At 41.5% G+C, this 10,929-nt stretch overlaps 1 pseudogene; it reads right to left on the bottom strand.

Annotated features, from left to right (window-relative positions):
- Positions 1 to 9,533: 9,533 nt before the first annotated feature.
- LOC147004508 (non-selective voltage-gated ion channel VDAC2 pseudogene) lies at positions 9,534 to 10,707 on the bottom strand (annotated as a pseudogene).
- Positions 10,708 to 10,929: the final 222 nt, after the last annotated feature.

Genomic DNA, 10,929 nt, shown 5'->3' with positions numbered 1-10,929 from the left:
TGCTAGCTAGTTTCATGTAAACTTGACAGTCTATATAGTCATAAGAGGAGGAAGCCTTAACAGAAGAAAATGCCTACCTAAGATCAGGTTATACATGCCTATAGGGCATTTTCTTAAGTAGTAATTAGTGGGGAAGGTGACCATTGTGTGTAGTGCTACCCTTGGGCTCGTGGTCTTGAGTCATATAAGAACACAGGCTGAGGATGCCATGAGTAGCAAGTGAGTAAGTAGTAGCCCTCCATGGCCTCTGCACCAACTCCTGTCTTCAGGTTCTTTTCCTCTTTGAGTTCTTGTCCTGACTTTTATTGATGATGAATTATGATGTGGGAATACAAGCTCAGTAAACTCTTTTCTCCTCAACTTGCTTTGTTCACAGTACTTAATCACAGCAATAGTAACCCCAACTAAAACAAACTGATAAATGAAATCTAGTGAATCACATAATAGGATATCATTTGTCCATAAGAGGAATCATGTACTGATTGATCTGCTAAACCAAAGATATGAGATTAAAGTATTGTGTTAAGTGAAAAAAATTAGGGTTATTAAATGCTTCCATACTGTGACACAAGGCATAATGTAAAGGAAATTTGGCTTCCCTATATTTTTACTTTGCAAACCATAGAAAACAGATTGATGACTTTTTCAAGAGTCTTGGCAGTGTTTGTAGCAACGTAGTAACTGAGAAGGCTAGAGAAAGACTGAAAACAACACCTGAAGAGACTCCCAGCTTAAATTGTAGTACTTTAAAGAAGATTAAAGTTATCACAAAGTTAAATCTGTAGATACATAATGTACAAAATATCTATAAAGGGAAAATTCCTGGTTTTCAGAATTAAAGATCTTTTATTTTCTCTTGGTGAATAATTTGCTATGTGTAAATTACTGACTGCGTTAGGCACTGTTAGGAAAAAAAATACCCTTATTTTTATAGTTGAAACAGTTTAAAATATGGTAGAGAAAATGTGGCATTTCTCTAAAATATGATTGGTCTTTAACTAGATGTATGTGGTATGATAGCTAGCATTTAAGATACATGGGACTACAGAGGCCAGAGAGTACATGCACAGTCATGAAGACTTATTTAGAAACTTTGCACTAGAACTTGAAGGATAAATAGGATTTGACTGAAAACTGAGATATTTGAAATCAGAATTGTACAGCACTGTATATAGTATTTTTTTTTTTTATTCTTACTGAGGTGAGGTAGAATTTCTTTCTTTCTTTTTTTTTTTTAAGGGCCTTTGAATATATTTCTTTTCTTTTTTTTTAAGATTTCTTTTTTTTTATTACATATTTTCCTCAATTACATTTCCAATGCTATCCCAAAAGTCCCCCATACCGCCCCCCACTTCCCTACACTCCCATTCCCATTCTTTTGGCCCTGGCATTCCCCTATATTGGGGCATATAAAGTTTGCAAGTCCAATGGGCCTCTCTTTCCAGTGATGGCCGACTAGGCCATCTTTCGATACATATGCAGCTAGAGACAAGAGCTCCGGGGTACTGGTTAGTTCATCATGTTGTTCCAACTATAGGGTTGCAGATCCCTTTAGCTCCTTGGGTGCTTTCTCTAGCTTCTCCATTGGGAGCCCTGTGATACATCCAATAGCTGACTGTGAGCATCCACTCCTGTGTTTGCTAGGCCCCTGCATAGTCTCACAAGAGACAGCTATCTTTGGGTCCTTTCAGCAAAATCTTGCTAGTGTATGCAATGGTGTCAGCGTTTAGAAGCTGATTATGGGATGGATCCCTGGATACGGCAGTCTCTAGATGGTCCATCCTTTCATCACAGCTCCAAACTTTGTAACTCCTTCCATGGGTGTTTTGTTCCCAATTCTAAGAAGAGGCACAGTGTCCACATTTTGGCCTTCATTCTTCTTGAGTTTCATGCGTTTAGCAAATTGTATCTTATATCTTGGGTATCCTAAGTTTTGGGCTAATATCCACTTATCAGTGAATACATATTGTGTGAGTTCCTTTGTGATTGTGTTACCTCACCCAAGATGATGCCCTACAGGTCCATCCATTTGGCTAGGAATTTCATAAATTCATTCTTTTTAATAGCTGAGTAGTACTCCATTGTGTAAATGTACCATAATTTCTGTATCCATTCCTCTGTTGAGGGACATCTGGGTTCTTTCCAGCTTCTGGCTATTATAAATAGGGCTGCTATGAACATAGTGGAGCATGTGTCCTTCTTACCCGTTGGGACATCTTCTGGATATATGCCCAGGAGAGGTATTGCTGGATCCTCCGGTAGTACTATGTCCAATTTTCTGAGGAACCGCCAGACTGATTTCCAGAGTGGTTGTACAAGCTTGCAATCCCACCAACAATGGAGGAGTGTTCCTCTTTCTCCACATCCCCGCCAGCATCAGCTGTCACCTGAATTTTTGATCTTAGCCATTCTGACTGGTGTGAGGTGGAATCTCAGGGTTGTTTTGATTTGCATTTCCCTGATGATTAAGGATGTTGAACATTTTTTCAGGTGCTTCTCTGCCATTTTGTATTCTTCAGGTGAGAATTCTTTGCTCAATTCTGAGCCCCATTTTTTAATGGGGTTATTTGACTTTCTGGAGTCCACCTTCTTGAGTTCCTTATATATATTGGATATTAGACCCTTATCTGATTTAGGATAGGTAAAGATCCTTTCCCAATCTGTTGGTGGTTTTTTTGTCTTATTGATGGTGTCTTTTGCCTTGCAGAAGCTTTGCAGTTTCATGAGGTCCCACTTGTCAATTCTCGATCTTACAGCACAAGCCATTGCTGTTCTATTCAAGAATTTTTCCCCTGTGCCCATATCGTCAAGGCTTTTCCCCACTTTCTCCTCTATAAGTTTCAGTGTCTCTGGTTTTATGTGAAGTTCCTTGATCCACTTAGACTTGACCTTAGTACAAGGAGATAGGAATGGATCTATTCGCATTCTTCTACATGATAACAACCAGTTGTGCCAGCACCATTTGTTGAAAATGCTGTCTTTCTTCCACTGGATGGTTTTAGCTCCCTTGTTGAAGATCAAGTGACCGTAGGTGTGTGGGTTCATTTCTGGGTCTTCAATTCTATTTCATTGGTCTATTTGTCTGTCACTATACCAGTACCATGCAGTTTTTATCACAATTGCTCTGTAGTAAAGCTTTAGGTCTGGCATGGTGATTCCACCAGAGGTTCTTTTATCCTTGAGAAGAGTTTTTGCTATCCTAGGTTTTTTGTTATTACAGATGAATTTGCAGATTGCACTTTCCAATTCGTTGAAGAATTGAGTTGGAATTTTGATGGGGATTGCATTGAATCTGTAGATTGCTTTTGGCAAGATAGCCATTTTTAAAATGTTGATCCTGCCAATCCATGAGCATGGAAGATCTTTCCATCTTCTGAGATCTTCTAGAATTTCTTTCTTCAGAGACTTGAAGTTGTTATTATACAGATCTTTCACTTCCTTAGTTAGAGTCACGCCAAGATATTTTATATTATTTGTGACTATTGAGAAGGGTGTTGTTTCCCTAATTTCTTTCTCAGCCTGTTTATTCTTTGTGTAGAGAAAGGCCATTGATTTGTTTGAGTTAATTTTATATCCAGCTACTTCACCGAAGCTGTTTATCAGGTTTAGGAGTTCTCTGGTAGAATTTTTAGGGTCACTTATATATACTATCATATCATCTGCAAAAAGTGATATTTTGACTTCATCTTTTCCAATTTGTATCCCTTTGATCTCCTTTTGTTGTCGAATTGCTCTGGCTAGGACTTCAAGTACTATGTTGAATAGGTATGGAGAAAGTGGACAGCCTTGTGTAGTCCCTGATTTTAGAGGGATTGCTTCAAGCTTCTCACCATTTACTTTGATGTTGGCTACTGGTTTGCTGTAGATTGCTTTTATCATGGTTAGGTATGGGCCTTGAATTCCTGATCTTTCCAAGACTTTTATCATGAATGGTTGTTGGATTTTGTCAAATGCTTTTTCTGCATCTAACGAGATGATCATGTGGTTTTTGTCTTTGAGTTTGTTTATAGACTGGATTACGTTGATGGATTTCTGTATATTGAACCATTCCTGCATCCCTGGGATGAAACCTACTTGGTCAGGATGGATGATTGTTTTAATGTGTTCTTGGATTCGGTTATCAAGAACTTTATTGAGTATTTTTGCATCAATATTCATAAGGGATATTGGTCTGAAGTTTTCTATCTTTGATGGGTCTTTTTGTGGTTTAGGTATCAGAGTAATTGTGGCTTCATAGAATGAGTTGGGTAGAGTACCTTCTGTTTCTATTTTGTGGAATAGTTTGTGAAGAACTGGGATTAGATCTTCTTTGAAGGTCTGATAGAACTCTGCACTAAACCCATCTGGTCCTGGGCTTTTTTTGGTTGGGAGACTATTAATGACTGCTTCTATTTCTTTGGGGGATATAGGGCTGTTTAGATCATTAACCTGATCTTGGTTCAACTTTGGTACCTGGTATCTGTCTAGAAACTTGTCCATTTCATCCAGGTTCTCCAGTTTTGTTGAGTATAGCCTTTGGTAGAAGGATCTGATGGTGTTTTGGATGTCTTCAGGATCTGTTGTTATGTCTCCTTTTTCATTTCTGATTTTGTTAATTAGAATGCTTTCCCTGTGCCCTCTAGTGAGTCTGGCTAAGGGTTTATCTATCTTGTTGATTTTCTCAAAGAACCAGCTCCTTGATTGGTTGATTCTTTGAATAGTTCTTTTTGTTTCCACTTGATTGATTTCGCCCCTGAGTTTGATTATTTCCTGCCGTCTACTCCTCTTGGGTGATTTTGCTTCCTTTTGTTCTACTGCTTTTAGGTGTGTTGTCAAGCTGCTAATGTGTGCTCTTTCTAGTTTCTTTTTGGAGGCACTCAGAGCTATGAGTTTTCCTCTTAGAAATGCTTTCATTGCGTCCCATAAGTTTGGGTATGTTGTGGCTTCATTTTCATTGAACTCTAAAAAGTCCTTGATTTCTTTCTTTATTCCTTCCTTGACCAAGATATCATTTAGAAGAGTGTTGTTCAGTTTCCACGTGAATGTTGGCTTTCTATTATTTATTTTGTTATTGAAGATCAGCCTTAGTCCATGGTGATCTGATAGGATGCATGGGACAATTTCAATATTTTTGTATCTGTTGAGTCCTGTTTTGTGCCCAATTACGTGGTCAATTTTGGAGAAGGTACCATGAGGTGCTGAGAAGAAGGTGTATCCTTTTGTTTTAGAGTAAAATGTTCTGTAGATATCTGCCAGATCCATTTGATCCATAACTTCTGTTAGTTTCACTGTGTCCCTGTTTAGTTTCTGTTTCCATGATCTGTCCATTGGTGAAAGTGGTGTGTTGAAGTCTCCCACTATTATTGTATGAGGTGCAATGTGTGCTTTGAGATTTACTAAAGTTTCTTTAATGAATGAGGCTGCCTTTGTATTTGGAGTACAGATATTCAGGATTGATAGTTCCTCTTGGAGGATTTTACCTTTGATGAGTATGAAGTGCCCCTCCCTGTCTTTTTTGATGACTTTGGGTTGGAAGTCAATCTTATCAGATATTAGAATGGCTACTCCAGCTTGTTTCTTCATACCAGTTGCTTGGAAAATTGTTTTCCAGCCTTTCATTCTGAGGTAGTGTCTATCTTTTTCTCTGAGATGAGTTTCCTGCAAGTAGCAAAATGTTGGGTCTTGTTTGTGTAGCCAGTTTGTTAGTCTATGTCTTTTTATCGGGGAGTTGAGTCCATTGATATTAAGAGATATTAAGGAAAAGTAATTGTTGTTTCCTGTTATTTTTGTTGTTAAAGTTGGCATTCTGTTATTGTGGCTGTCTTCTTTTAGGTTTGTTGAGGGATTAGCTTCTTGTTGTTTCTAGGGCGTGGTTCCCGTCCTTGTATTGGTTTTTTTCTGTTATTATCCTTTGAAGGGCTGGATTCGTGGAGAGATAATGTGTGAATTTGGTTTTGTCGTGGAATACTTTGGTTTCTCCATCTATGTTAATTGAGAGTTTGGCTGGGTATAGTAGCCTGGGCTGGAATTTGTGATCTTTTAGTGTCTGTATAACATCTGTCCAGGATCTTCTGGCTTTCATAGTCTCTGGTGAAAAATCTGGTGTAATTCTGATAGGCTTGCCTTTATATGTTACTTGGCCTTTTTCTCTTACTGCTTTTAGTATTCTATCTTTATTTAGTGCATTTGTTGTTCTGATTATTATGTGTCGGGAGGTATTTCTTTTCTGGTCCAGTCTATTTGGAGTTCTGTAGGCTTCTTGTATGTTCATGGGCATCTCTTTCTTGAGATTTGGGAAGTTTTCTTCTATAATTTTGTTGAAGATGTTTGCTGGTCCTTTGAGTTGAAAATCTTCATTCTCATCCACTCCTATTATCCGTAGGTTTGGTCTTCTCATTGTATCCTGGATTTCCTGGATGTTTTGAGTTAGGATCTTTTTGCATTTTCCATTTTCCTTGATTGTTGTGCAGATGTTCTCTATGGAATCTTCTGCACCTGAGATTCTCTCTTCCATCTCTTGTATTCTGTTGCTGATGCTTACATCTATGGTTCCAGATTTCTTTCCTAGGGTTTCTATCTCCAGTGTTGCCTCATTTTGGGTTTTCTTTATTGTGTCTACTTCCCTTTTTAGGTCTAGTATGGTTTTGTTCATTTCCGTCATCTGATTGGATGTGTTTTCCTGTTTCTCTTTAAGGACTTCTACCAGTTTGGTTGTGTTTTCCTGTTTTTTTTAAGGACTTGTAACTCTTTAGCCATGTTCTCCTGCAGTTCTTTAAAGTCCTTCTTGATGTCCTCTACCATCATCATGAGATATGCTTTTAAATCCAGGTCTAGCTTTTCAGGTGTGTTGGGGTGCCCTGGACTGGGGGAAGTGGGAGTGCTGGGTCCTGATGATGGTGAGTGGTCTTGGTTTCTGTTAGTAGGATTCTTACGTTTACCTCTCGCCATCTAGTAATCTCTGGAGTTGTTATAGTTGTCTCTGTTCAGAGGTTGTTCTTCTGGTGATTCTGAGTATCGTCTGTCAGCAGACCTTGAGACAGGCTCTCTCCTCTTAGTTTCAGTGGTTAGAGCACTCCCTGCTGACAAGCTTTCCTCTTAAAGGGAAGGTGTACAGATATCTGGCGTTTGGACCTCCTCCTGGCCGAAGAAGAAGGTGGAAAACAGGACCTTTCCCAGGTGCTGTGTTGCTTTGGCAGGTCACAGAAGCTGTAGGCTTCTGTGGTGCACTCTCTCAGCTGTGCAGACTAACTTCCTAAGTTCAGTGGAGTCCTGGATCCAAGATGTGCTCCCTGCTCCTGAGGCACAGGGCTCCTGTGCAGGGCAGACCACTGTCTTCCAGCTGGGAGGGTGCCGGATGTCTGCGGCCCCAAAAGGGTGCTGCCTCAGCGGCTCTGTGGCTCCCACCTGTCCCAGAAGCTGTCTGCCTCTGTGGTCCTCACTCTCACCTGTACAGACTAAGTTCGGCGGAGTCCCGGAGCCAAGATGGCGCTCCCTGCAGGGCAGATCACTGTCCTCCGGCTGGGAGGGTGCCGGATGTCTGCGGCCCCAAAAGGGTGCTGCCTCAGCGGCTCTGTGGCTCCTGCCTGTCCCAGAAGCTGTCTGCCTCTGTGGTCCTCACTCTCACCTGTACAGACTAAGTTATGCAGAGTCCCGGAGCCAAGATGGCGCTCCCTGAAGGGCAGATCACTGTCCTCCGGCTGGGAGGGTGCCGGATGTCTGCGGCCCCAAAAGGGTGCTGCCTCAGCAGCTCTGTGGCTCCCGCCTATCCCAGAAGCTGTCTGCCTCTGTGGTCCTCACTGTCACCTGTACAGACTAAGTTTGGCGGAGTCCCGGAGCCAAGATGGCGCTCCCTGCAGGGCAGCTCTTTCTTTTTTTTTTTTAAATATATCTTATTACATATTTTCCTCGATTACATTTCCAATGCTATCCAAAAAGTCCCCCATACCCTCCCCCCTCTCCCCCATTTCCCTACCCACCCATTCCCATATATATATATTTGGCCCTGGCGTTCCCCTGTACGGGGGCATATAAAGTTTGTGTGTCCAATGGGCCTCTCTTTCCAGTGATGGCCGACTAGGCCATCTTTTTATACATATGCAGCTAGAGTCAAGAGCTCCGGGGTACTGGTTAGTTCATAATGTTGTACCACCTATAGGGTTGCATGTCCCTCTAGCTCCTTGGGTACTTTCTCCAGCTCCTCCATTGGGAGCCCTGTGATCCATCCACTAGCTGACTGTGAGCATCCACTTCTGTGTTTGCTAGGCCCTGGCATAGTCTCACAAGAGACAGCTTTATCAGGGTCCTTTCAGCAAAATCTTGCTAGTGTATGCAATGGTGTCAGCATTTGGAAGCTGATTATGGGATGGATCCCTGGGTATGGCAGTCTCTAGATGGTCCATCCTTTCGTCACAGCTCCAATCTTTGTTTCTGTAACTCCTTCCATGGATGTTTTGTTCCCAATTCTAAGAAGGGGTACAGTGACCCCACTTTGGTCTTCATTCTTCTTGAGTTTCATGTGCTTAGCAGATTGTATTATATATATTGGGTATCCTAAGTTTTGGGTTAATATCCACTTATCAGTGAGTACATATTATGTGAGTTCCTTTGTGATTGTGTTACCTCACTCAGGATGATGCCCTCCAGGTCCATCCATTTGCCTAGGAATTTCATAAATTCATCCTTTTTAATAGCTGAGTAGTACTCCATTGTGTAAATGTACCACATTTTCTGTATCCATTCCTCTGTTGAGGGGCATCTGGGTTCTTTCCAGCTTCTGGCTATTATAAATAAGGCTGCTATGAACATAGTGAAGCATGTGTCCTTCTTACTGGTTGGGACATCTTCTGGATATATGCCCAGGAGAGGTATTGCTGGATCCTCCGGTAGTTCTATGTCCAATTTTCTAAGGAACCGCCAGACTGATTTCCAGAGTGGTTGTGCAAGCTTACAATCCCACCAACAATGTAGGAGTGTTTCTCTTTCTCCACATCCTCTCCAGCATCTGCTGTCACCTGAATTTTTGATCTTAGCCATTCTGACTGGTGTGAGGTGGAATCTCAGGGTTGTTTTGATTTGCATTTCCCTAATGATTAAGGACGTTGAACATTTTTTCTGGTGTTTCTCAGCCATTCATTATTCCTCAGATGAGAATTCTTTGTTCAGTTCTGAGCCCCATTTTTTAATGGGGTTATTTGATTTTCTGGAGTCCACCTTTTTGAGTTCTTTATATATATTGGATATTAGTCCCCTATCTGATTTCGGATAGGTCAAGATCCTTTCCCAATCTGTTGGTGGTCTTTTTGTCTTGTTGACGGTGTCTTTTGCCTTGCAGAAGCTTTGCAGTTTCATGAGGTCCCATTTGTCAATTCTTTTTTTTTTAATGTACACTTGTTTTATTCATAATTTGTCATGATTGGGGTTACCAAAGTAATTCTAATGATGGGTGAATATAACAAAAAAATCTTTTACCTCATCTTAAAACAGCCACTGATCCATCTCATTCAGTACAATAGTCAATGTTAAAAGGAACATAAAACAAACATGCACACCAAGGCACGGTTTTCATAAACGTCTATTTCATCATTGGTGGGTAGCACATTTAACAGTTAAATACATTAAATAAAGAATAGGAGGCCGCACCACGGCACCACTGATAACTAGATAACCATCCAACTAGGAACCAGCCAACAGTGACTGTCTAAATATTTAAAATACAGCTCTTGCTTAATCATCCTTTGATGTGATCACCTTCCGGGTGTGGGGGTGGAGCCTGATGGTCGCATGGAAATATATTAAGGCCAAATCTTCTGATATTCGTTCCCAGAGGTTTCTTTTAACTGGATTAAGCCTTCAATTCCAAGGCAAGCCCAAGTTTGTGGCCTCTAGCATTAAAACTCTTCCCGTCTACCAGAGCAGACAGTGTAAGCTTCACACCAGGCCTCAGAGTCTGAGTATAGCCCACTCCAATTAAACTAGAGTTGTTGACCTTTGCAGAGATAAAAGCAGTAGGACCCAACTGGTATTTAGCTGCAATGCCAAAACGAGTGCAATTGGTACCTGATGTCCAAGCGAGGTTTACTGAAGTGTCAAAATCTTCACATACTTTCTGATAAATTGATCCTCCAAATTCTGTCCCTTTATTTACATTTGTGTGTAGCTGGAAGTCCCCAGTCCTGTAGCCGACTGCAAAGTTACTCCTTGTCAGCTTTGACTTGGCACTGTCAAAGGTCATTTGGTACCCAGCAAGCCAGCCCTCATAACCAAAGACAGCTGACCCATGGATGGCAGGTCCAGCAAAATCAAAGTCAACATCACAGCCAAGGTTTATACATTCCCTCTTGTAAGCAGACTTGATTTTACCACTTTTCTTTCCTGTGTTCGGTGAAAAGTGGTGTCAAAATTCAGTTTCAAACCTTGACAAATCTGGTCTTCAATCGCAATCTCTCTCCCCAGAGTGTTATTGGTGTTCCACTTCTCTGTGAAAGTCAGACCATACTCACACCATTTGTACTTGGTCTCCAAGGTCCCGCTAACTTTACCAGTGTCTGTATTAGATGAGCCAGCTGTTGAAAATTCCACACCGCTGCATGACTTCATCTTCACATCCAGCTTCACCAGCCCAAAGCCAAATCCTTTGTTGAAAATGTCTCTGGCAGCTTTGCCGAGGTCAGCATATGGTGGAGGGATACACATCGGCCATGGGCATACCAGTACACAACACTCAGCCATGGCGAAGTAGCGGGGGGGGGGGGGGGAAGGTGAACTGCGGGTGTCCTGAGGGTCGCTGCCTCCACCACTCAGCTCCAGCTGAGGCCACACTGCTATCTGGAAGTTGCACTGCAGCCACCCCGGCTGGAGGGCAAAGTGAAGCCATTTGTCAATTCTTGATCTGACCTTGCAAGCAATTGCTTTTTTGTTCAGGAATTTTTCCCCTGTGCCCATATCTTCAAG

The sequence above is a fragment of the Mus caroli genome, unplaced genomic scaffold (assembly GCF_978045245.1).
Source record: "Mus caroli unplaced genomic scaffold, Mus_caroli_1 scaffold_5, whole genome shotgun sequence".
Lineage (NCBI taxonomy): Eukaryota > Metazoa > Chordata > Mammalia > Rodentia > Muridae > Mus > Mus caroli.
Note: the sequence above shows the minus strand (reverse complement) of the source record. Positions and strands in the feature narration are given on the sequence as shown.